Below are 8933 nucleotides of genomic sequence, written 5' to 3' on the forward strand. Positions count from 1 at the left end.
GGGACATAGACAAACAGAAACTAGACAAGGAATACAGACCAGAAAAAAGACTAGGGAAATAAGCAAATAAACCTAAGCTAAACTACACACAGATAACTAGAAACAGACAAGGAACTAAACAAGAAACCAGACTAGGCAGAAGTGCAACAAAGCATCAACAACCAGGGACCTTAGACGATGCAAAGCAAACTCAGAAGGTTTCCAGGTGGTTAATAAACCCATCAGCAGCTGAACTCAGCTGCAGGAATCATGAGGCAGCTACGGGTGAGGCTAGCTGCCAAACTTCAAACCAAGTCTGGAGGGCTGGAATATCTGGACTGGACCGGAAAGAAAGTCTGGAAAGTCTATGGCAGCCACCAGTTCTGGCCACCAGAGGGCGAGAGGAACACAAACCAAGACACAGGCAGAAAGCATACTGAAGCACAGAGAGGCTTAACACACACAGGTGCAGTATAGTGGAGTAATCAGAGCCATGCTGGAAGCAACCAGCACACAGAGACAGAACTAACTCAGGAAGAACAGACAGAAGCCAGCTCAGAAGCTAACCGCTGAAAATAAGGTGAGTCTGAGAGTAGCCCCCACACTCTGGAATGCACTCCCTAAGAGACATCACTTAACACAAGACTCCTCTACTTCACAAAGCAGGCAAAAGTTTAGCTCTTCAACCAGGCCTTTAACAGAAGAAGTAACTAACTTGCAAGTCTCACACATAAGGATTGACACCGGTTGCACGTTTACCCAGTCTTACCCTAGCTAAGATAATGTTCAAGCACCTTTCTGACCTTATTTTCAACTTTCTTTAAAATTAGTCCCTTATTTTCATACTTATCTGTATGTTCCATCTTTGTTTACGCCCTATGTTACCTATTAAAATGCTTTATTGTGTTGATATTATAATGTAGCATAGTATACCATACTTTGAATTGTTGTTTGAATATTTTTACTGCCATAATTGTCTATAGCTCATGTTTGACTTATTCTTACTGTACACCGCTTTGAGTGAATTCCTTCAAAAAGGCAGTAAATAAATTCTAATAAATAAAATGTTCCATAGCTGTATCCCAGCCACAGAAAAAGCAGCAGGTCTAACAATATCTTTACAAATTACAAATTTACCAATTAACATTCACATTATCTAAGTAAACCCTTTCTAAGTTAAACTTTTGGTTTTGAGTTTTGTGTATCTATGTTATGGGATTCTTTTTGTTTCATTGTAGCTTAGAGTCTCGCTGTCCTGTCGAGTTTATGGATACCTCCTTTTCATGTCCTATATCTTTATAAATGATTGCCCATCTCTATTACCTTTTATCTGCGGTAGCCGCTAGGGATGACATTGGGGGAAGGATATGCATCAGCCAGAGCGAAACCTCCTGCAGCTCTGCACATAACCCAAAATAGAAATGTCATTCAGACACCATTTGCACTAATAAGAGAATTAACAAAAAATAAAACACACAAAAAAGATTTTGCTTTAATATTACATAACAAATAGCACATGGCAGCAGTAATGGGGATTTTAGAACCTTTCAGTGAACCCTAAAATGTTCCCACTGCCAGAAAACCACTTAAATCATTTCCCAAATGGCTTGCTAATGTTTGGCGTCCTTAATGTCTGCATGTGGGCGTATAGGGAAGAGGCTGTCAAGAGATATTAAATGCAGCATTTTTATACAATTCTACACAACCACAATAGGAGGGATAGGAATTAGGTGAATTACATTGTCAGAGCTATTGTATGATTAATTTTAAATCGTTTTTTGACAATGGATTACTTGTTTTGGGGGGGAAGGATGTAAATGATTTTAAAAAAAGTGGGTGCGGAAATGGGAGGATCATGAGTGGATTGGGGCATTCCTACAATTTGCACGCGTAGTTATAGAATAAGGGGGGGCACACCTAATTTAGGCACGAGGATTTCATCATATTTCAGTTGGTGCAAATGGCCATGCCTAAAGTTAGGCGTGATTCGCGTACATAAGTGCTATTTTATAAACCACACCTAAGCGCAGAATAGCGCTTAGTGTTTTTTTTTTTCAGCACCGATTTTTTTTTTGGCACCATAAACAGAATCTATCCCTATGTGCACATGGGGGAATTCTATCAATGGCACTCAGAATTTGGCACTGGAAAAAATTGGTGCCAACGTGTGATTCCATAAAGGGTGTGTACCCTTCATAGAATCATGTTTAGCGCCGATTCCTGCACCTAAACCTTCAATGCCAGACTTGCACCTACTGAAACCTAGTGCCCAAGTTGCATGCACGCATGTCGTTTCGGAACGGCCCAACACACCCATGGCTGCGCCCTCTTTTGAGTGATGCTCTAATAGAGTTAGGTATCAGGTCTTATAGTATACCGCACAGCCAGATGTGTAAACAAATTTAAATGAGTGCTGATTATCCTATATAATAATTCTCACCTCCAACGTTCTGTGCTTGGGACTATGGCTTCCTGGAGGTGGTCTGCTAGGCAGACACGCACTGACGTCACTGACGTCATGACAGCTGATTTCAAGGCAAGGGGAGGAGTAGGGAAACACGCGCAGTGTGCTTCCCTACTCCTCCCCCTCCCTTGGAATCATCTGTCACCCCCCGCGCTATGGCCCCCTCAATCCCCCGCGGCCCGCCGAAAACTGCCCCCTACCGCCGTTGTGGACTACCTGTGCTGACGGGGGACCCCAAACCCCCGACAGCCGAAGTGCTGTTGTGCCCTTCGCGTTGCTTCCTCAATCATCTTCTCTGGAAGTTCCTCTGCGTGTGTCTGACGTCAGACGAACGCAGAGAAACTTGCAGAGAAGATGATTGAGGAAGCAACGCGAAGGGCACAACAACACTTCGACTGTCGGGGGTTTGGGTCCCCCATCTGCACAGGTAGTCCACAACGGCGGCAGGGGCGGTTTTCGCCAGCATGGGGGGGGGGGGTCGAGGGGGCCATAGCACGAGGGGGGGGGGAGAAATTGCCTGCCTAGGGCCATTTCCTTGCCTTCAGAAACGGGCCTTTTTTACTAGTCTTCAATAATTGGCTGTTAGCACACTATTATTGATAGTTAAGGGCTCATTAATCAATTTGCATGTGCATCTTGGGTGTGCAAATCTAGGCACCATGTATAGAATCCAGTGGTAGTCTGCTGGATTAACAACATTCATTATAAAAAAAAGAAAAGGCAGTACAAAAATGTTCCCTAGTAATTTTATTTAATGCCTCTCCTTTGTTTACACTTACGTTTGCAATAGGTAGGATAGCTCTGGCTTCTTCCCAGACGCATGATAAAGCTCTCGTCTAGCATCATCCAGAAAAGGACAGAAGGAAGAAGCACAGATGACACACTATTAGCCTGTAAAACAAAGTCTAATACTGATTAATCACATCATGTGAAATACAGTCGAGTTTCAGTCAATCAGAGCTGACAATTCTAGGCCTGTCCTGGTTTCCAATTTACTCCGGCCGTGCAGTATGGTATTTGTACTTTCCATGGAAATCAGTGCTGATAGTTCCATAATGACTTATTGTAGGATTATCAGAAACCCAGGACTGACCAAAAATGTCACTGCTGGAACTGGGTAAGTTGGCAGCTATGGTAAAAGTGACACAAGAGGTTAACTGAACAGGCAGAGCCAGTTGTAACATTAGCACAAATTCTTCGCCTAAAGTCTAAAGCTTTGGGGAAGGAACGTGTCGCCCTTTGCTCTGGTTTGCTGACTGTGTAAGTTTGCATAGGTTGACCTCTTGAATTAAATAATCATCAACACAGAAGACACACCAGACTCCTCATGTGACCCTAGCTCTTCCACTTACACCACAAAGAAACAAGAAGTAGAATTCACAAATGTATTTTTAAATTTGATTTTTATTCCAGCTGGTTATCTCTCTTTAGGCTTACTAACAGGTGTGCTGCTGTCTATCAAAGTGCCCAAAATCAAAACGAGCCCTCCCAAACCTCACCACCTCTGAAAAGGCATACAATACTGCCACCTTGTGGTACTTTAGATAACATCTACTTTAAATTTCTTTTCTTTTTTTTCCATTTGAATTAGCACAAGTTAAATTTAGAGGCCCTTTTACTAAACCATGGTCGGTAGGCTTTATGCGCATGCAGCGCACGCCCAAATGAGACTACCACCAGGCCAGTGCGCTCTCTTGGAAGTAATTTCAGATTTGGCGTGCGCCCATAACGCATGGATGAATTCTTTCCTCCTACACACGCCGGGTCCGGCGGTAATCGGCACTTGGCGTGTGCCAACCAGTCACCACGCGTGTAGCTTTTGAGCCTTTACAGCTAAATCAATGGGTGGCGTTAAGGGTTCAGGCCAGTTTGGGGCGCGCACTGGTTTCATTTTTACCGCAGGCCCTTTTCCTGTTCCATTTTTTAAAAAGCCATTTTTTTTGTAGATGTGGTAAAAACTGGCCCGGCGCGCACCCAATACATATGCCTACGCTACCGCAGGCCACTTTTTACCGCAGCTTAGTAAAAAGGCCCTTCAGAAAGGTAGCCTTTAACCTCCCTCTCCTGGCCATATATGCATCCTTCATAATGATTTGAATTCAGTCATGTTAGAAAAAAATAAATATAACAAAAGTAAACCTTTTATCCTCTCACCTCATATTTGAGAGGAAAAGAAAAGGACAAAAACCTCTTATTTCCTCAATATGCAGACATCCTACTCAAAAGGAAAACCATTGTATCAGCCTTTTGTCATTAAAAAGAAACCAGTCTGGTCAAAAAACAAGAAATAAAATCAACCTCCAGAATAACTTAGAACTTCACCTTAAAAAAAAAAAGTTTTGATCACAACCTTATGTCAATCATTCATTTCTTATTGACTCAAAGTTATGCTGTTCTTGCTATCAGGTAGATTTAATTTGTAAACTGCTTTCATCACTGTTAGAAATTAATGAGCAGCATTAGAACTAAGTCCTTTCATCCCCCCCCCCCCCCCCCCCAAAAAAAAAAAGAAATATCCCAGTGCACTTCTATGGGAGACGTTGTTCCAACTTCCTCAACACAACATAGCAGTTGGGGAACGCCTCTTTTCAAACTGCATCACCCCTGTTCTTTACTTTCTCAACCCCTCTGCAGCTAACCCTCCCCCCACCCTAAACACTGTTCTCACTCACAAAACTCTCCCACCTTCACCCCTCCAAAGTGTCTGCTGCTACAAGCCCTAGTTATGTGAACGTTCTCTGATCTTTGGAATCTGGATCAATCTGTTTCAATCAGAGGTCCATCCATGCCTGCTGAGACGGCCAAAGAATGTTCCAGAATAGAATGAGAAGTTGTGCACATACTAATGGAGCTGTGCTACTCCATTCTATCAGTGTGCATTAACACAGAGCTTCCCAAAAGTGTCCTTATCAGAACCTCCTCAATAAATGTGCATAAAGTAAACCTACGTGCATTGGAGACACATGCTATGCAAATTTATAAGTACATAAATATTGCCACACTGGGACAGACCAAAGGTCCATCAAGCCCAGCATCCTGTTTCCAACAGTGGCAAATCCAGGTCACAAATACCTGGCAAGATCCCAAAAAACTACAAAACATTTTATACTGCTTGACCAAGTAATAGTGGATTTCCCCCAAGTCCATTTAATAATGGTCTACGGACTTTTCCTTTAGAAAGCCGTCCAGATCTTTTATTAAACCCCGCTAAGCTAACCGCCTTTACCACATTCTCTGGCAACGAATTCCAGAGTTTAATTACACGTTTATTGAAGAAAAATTTTCTCCAATTCGTATTAAATTTATCTCATGCATATTCATTACAGATATTCTGAAATCTGTGGCATCCCATTGACAGGTTTATAATCCCAAGGGCTGGGTCAAGTCCAGCCATGTCTACATGACAGTTCATAGATTATTTGCTGTAATCCCTTGGGATTGCTTTCAGGCTGTTGAACTAGGTGATTTGATCCTCTGTTTTGGCTATGGTTTTTACATCATTTCCTTGCTGGTGAAATGGCAAAGACATTAATTCCAACCTCCTCCTTCCCCCCTCCCCCCCCCAATTGTGTTCAAGACCCTCAATTGCAGCCAAAAGGCCAAGATGAAACTAACCTTGGCTGAAGCTTAAGCTCAGACCTCACAACTGGATTTCAGCCAAAAAGAAGCGGAGCAGCAGTCTGCTGCTTTGAAAAGGTTATAAAAGTCTCTTCCCTGCCATCTGAGTTATTTATTGGGGCAGTGTAAACCAAGAAGCAAATGGCTGAGTGCTGCTGACTAAGCTGAATATGTTTCCACAGACAATGTAAATTAATGTTCCAGGACCTGCTTTGTTTCCACAGATTATTAAAACTGAGCAAGAAAAACCACGTTGAAAAATAACATGGCCAAAAACAGTAAAACTACACAGGAAGGCTTGAGCTGTGGCTCAGTGTGAATGTAACCCCAAGAAACAGTTACTGGAGTCTGGCACAAGTTGGGCCCATTTTTTTAGCTTCTCCTTTGGGTCCCAGTTGCATCTTTTGCCAACCCTGCCACAATGGCAGGAAACCTGGAAGCAGGGCTGTGGGGTCAGAGTTGGAAGCAATTTCGGATGAAGTCAGAGTCCATAAAAATATATTAACTCCAACTAAAGCTAAAAAATAAAAACTTACAACAGTGTATTGCATATTTTCATTTGGTCTGCTTTTGGTTGTTCAGGTTCATTGTTCAATACTTCAATTAATTATATTTTGTGGTCTATTAGTCCTAATTTTGTATGTTAATATCCCATGTTTCTGTAATTAATCAAATTTCTCTTGGATTTACAATAAGTACATAAGTAATGCCACACTGGGAAAAGACCAAGGGTCCATCGAGCCCAGCATCCTGTCCACGACAGCGGCCAATCCAGGCCAAGGGCACCTGGCAAGCTTCCCAAACGTACATTCTATACATGCTATTCCTGGAATTGTGGATTTTTTCCAAGTCCATTTAGTAGCGGTTTATGGACTTGTCCTTTAGGAAACCGTCTAAACCCCTTTTTAAACTCTGCCAAGCTAACCGCCTTCACCACGTTCTCCAGCAACTAATTCCAGAGTTTAATTACGCGTTGGGTGAAGAATTTTCTCCGATTTGTTTTAAATTTACTACACTGTAGTTTCATCACATGCCCCCTAGTCCTAGTATTTTTGGAAAGCGTGAACAGACGCTTCACATGCACCTGTAGAAATTGGAGTCCCAGCTATAGAAAAACAGAGCAGTCAGAGCTGGAGTCAAAGGTTTGGTGTACTGATTCCACAGACCTGCCTGGAGGGTTTGATTCCAAGGTCAACAAAGATTGAGGATGCTGAAGAGGCGTTGGCGACAGACACCCATAGGAATATAAGGGGTGTCTTTACTGTTAGTGCATGCTAATTTTTAGCTCATTCCTCCCCTGTCCCTCCACCCCCCTTTGCTCTTCATTGGCCTTCGGCCCGTTTGTGGTCGGCCTCCCCTTAGCATATTTGCCTTGTTCTTTCCTACAAAAGGTAAAACGAAACGTGTATCTTGGTCCTAAAGATTTTTTTTTTTAAAGCAAAGTGTATATCCCATGTGCAGTAAAATAGAAAAGGCTACTGGCAACTCATAGGGGATAGACTTTTTACTAAAATTTAAAAAAATTTAGGACTGAGATGCATATTTTTGACCTTTTTTAAAATGTTTTTTCTTTTACAATGTTGCAAGACACACGTGTTCATTTTACATTTTTAGGTCATTCTTTGATTTTTTTTAATGTCATTAGTTATGCTTATATGCACTGTCACATTTACATTTTGTAACTGTGCTTGGAGTGCAGGTGGCCTAGTGGTTAGCGCACCGGTGGCCGGTTCAAATCCCGCTGCTGCTCCTTGTGATCTTGGGAAAGTCACTTAACCCTCCATTGCCTTAGGTACAAACTTAGATTGTGAGCCCTCCTGGGACAGAGAAATATCCAGTGTACCTGAATATAACTCACCTTGAGCTACTACTGAAAAAGGTGTGAGCAAAATCTAAATAAATACATTAATTAAATAATAATTGTTAGTGCACATGAAACTTTGCCTGGACCCTCACACTTTATATATATTTTTTGATTTATTGATTTTTTTTTCTTCTGTGTTGTATGTTAATTATCTGATTGATTACTGTTTTTAGTCATACACCCCTGAGGCAGCTCTTGTCGGGTGAAACGTGGACCACGTAGGGTAGTGTCTTTAACTGTATTTGGTAATTTTCATCTAGAATCTGTTCTTTTTCTATCGATTTGATACAGATCTGTATAGCCTCTTGAGTATATGCAACACAAAACTATTAATCAGAAATAGCCAGTGATAATGATGTAGATTGTTTATTAACTCTTGACGACATGAGATTGAATAACAAACAGGACTTTTATACATTCTCTTAACCAAAAATAGAACAATATTTACAATCACTCAGTAAAAATACAAAAAGCATACCGAGGCACTGTCTTTCTAAAAGACATAAATGTAAGAGGTATCAAAAAATATTAGACAAACCTTATTACATAATACTTTACAATCACTGACTTGTGCATACAATAACTACTGGAATATTGTTACACTTGTGCAGTACTGCCATGATAAGTATGCAAATGCCAAATTAATATTGAATACCAAAATACCATGATAAACTGCTTTGCAGATTATAAAAAAAATAGACAAAAAGAAAAAGGAGCACATTAGCTAAAGCTGAACAAGAGGTTCAAGTTTTTTGTTTTCCTTTAAATATGTATAACGCTTTTCCGCAAACAGGGTATCCCTTTTTCCCCGTCTTTAATTGGGTTTTAAGGTAGTCAATAAGGTAATTAAATATACTTTAAAATATGCTAAATCTATGTCTAAAAAAGCTTAAAATGACAGTTACAGTTTACTCCCACATCTTTTAGGTGACAGATGAGATAAATGAGAAACATAAAACTGAAATGTTTTGGCAGGGCTGGTGCAAGTCTCCAGCCCTTTGCCCAACC

This window comes from Microcaecilia unicolor, chromosome 8 (genome assembly GCF_901765095.1).
Source record: "Microcaecilia unicolor chromosome 8, aMicUni1.1, whole genome shotgun sequence".
Lineage (NCBI taxonomy): Eukaryota > Metazoa > Chordata > Amphibia > Gymnophiona > Siphonopidae > Microcaecilia > Microcaecilia unicolor.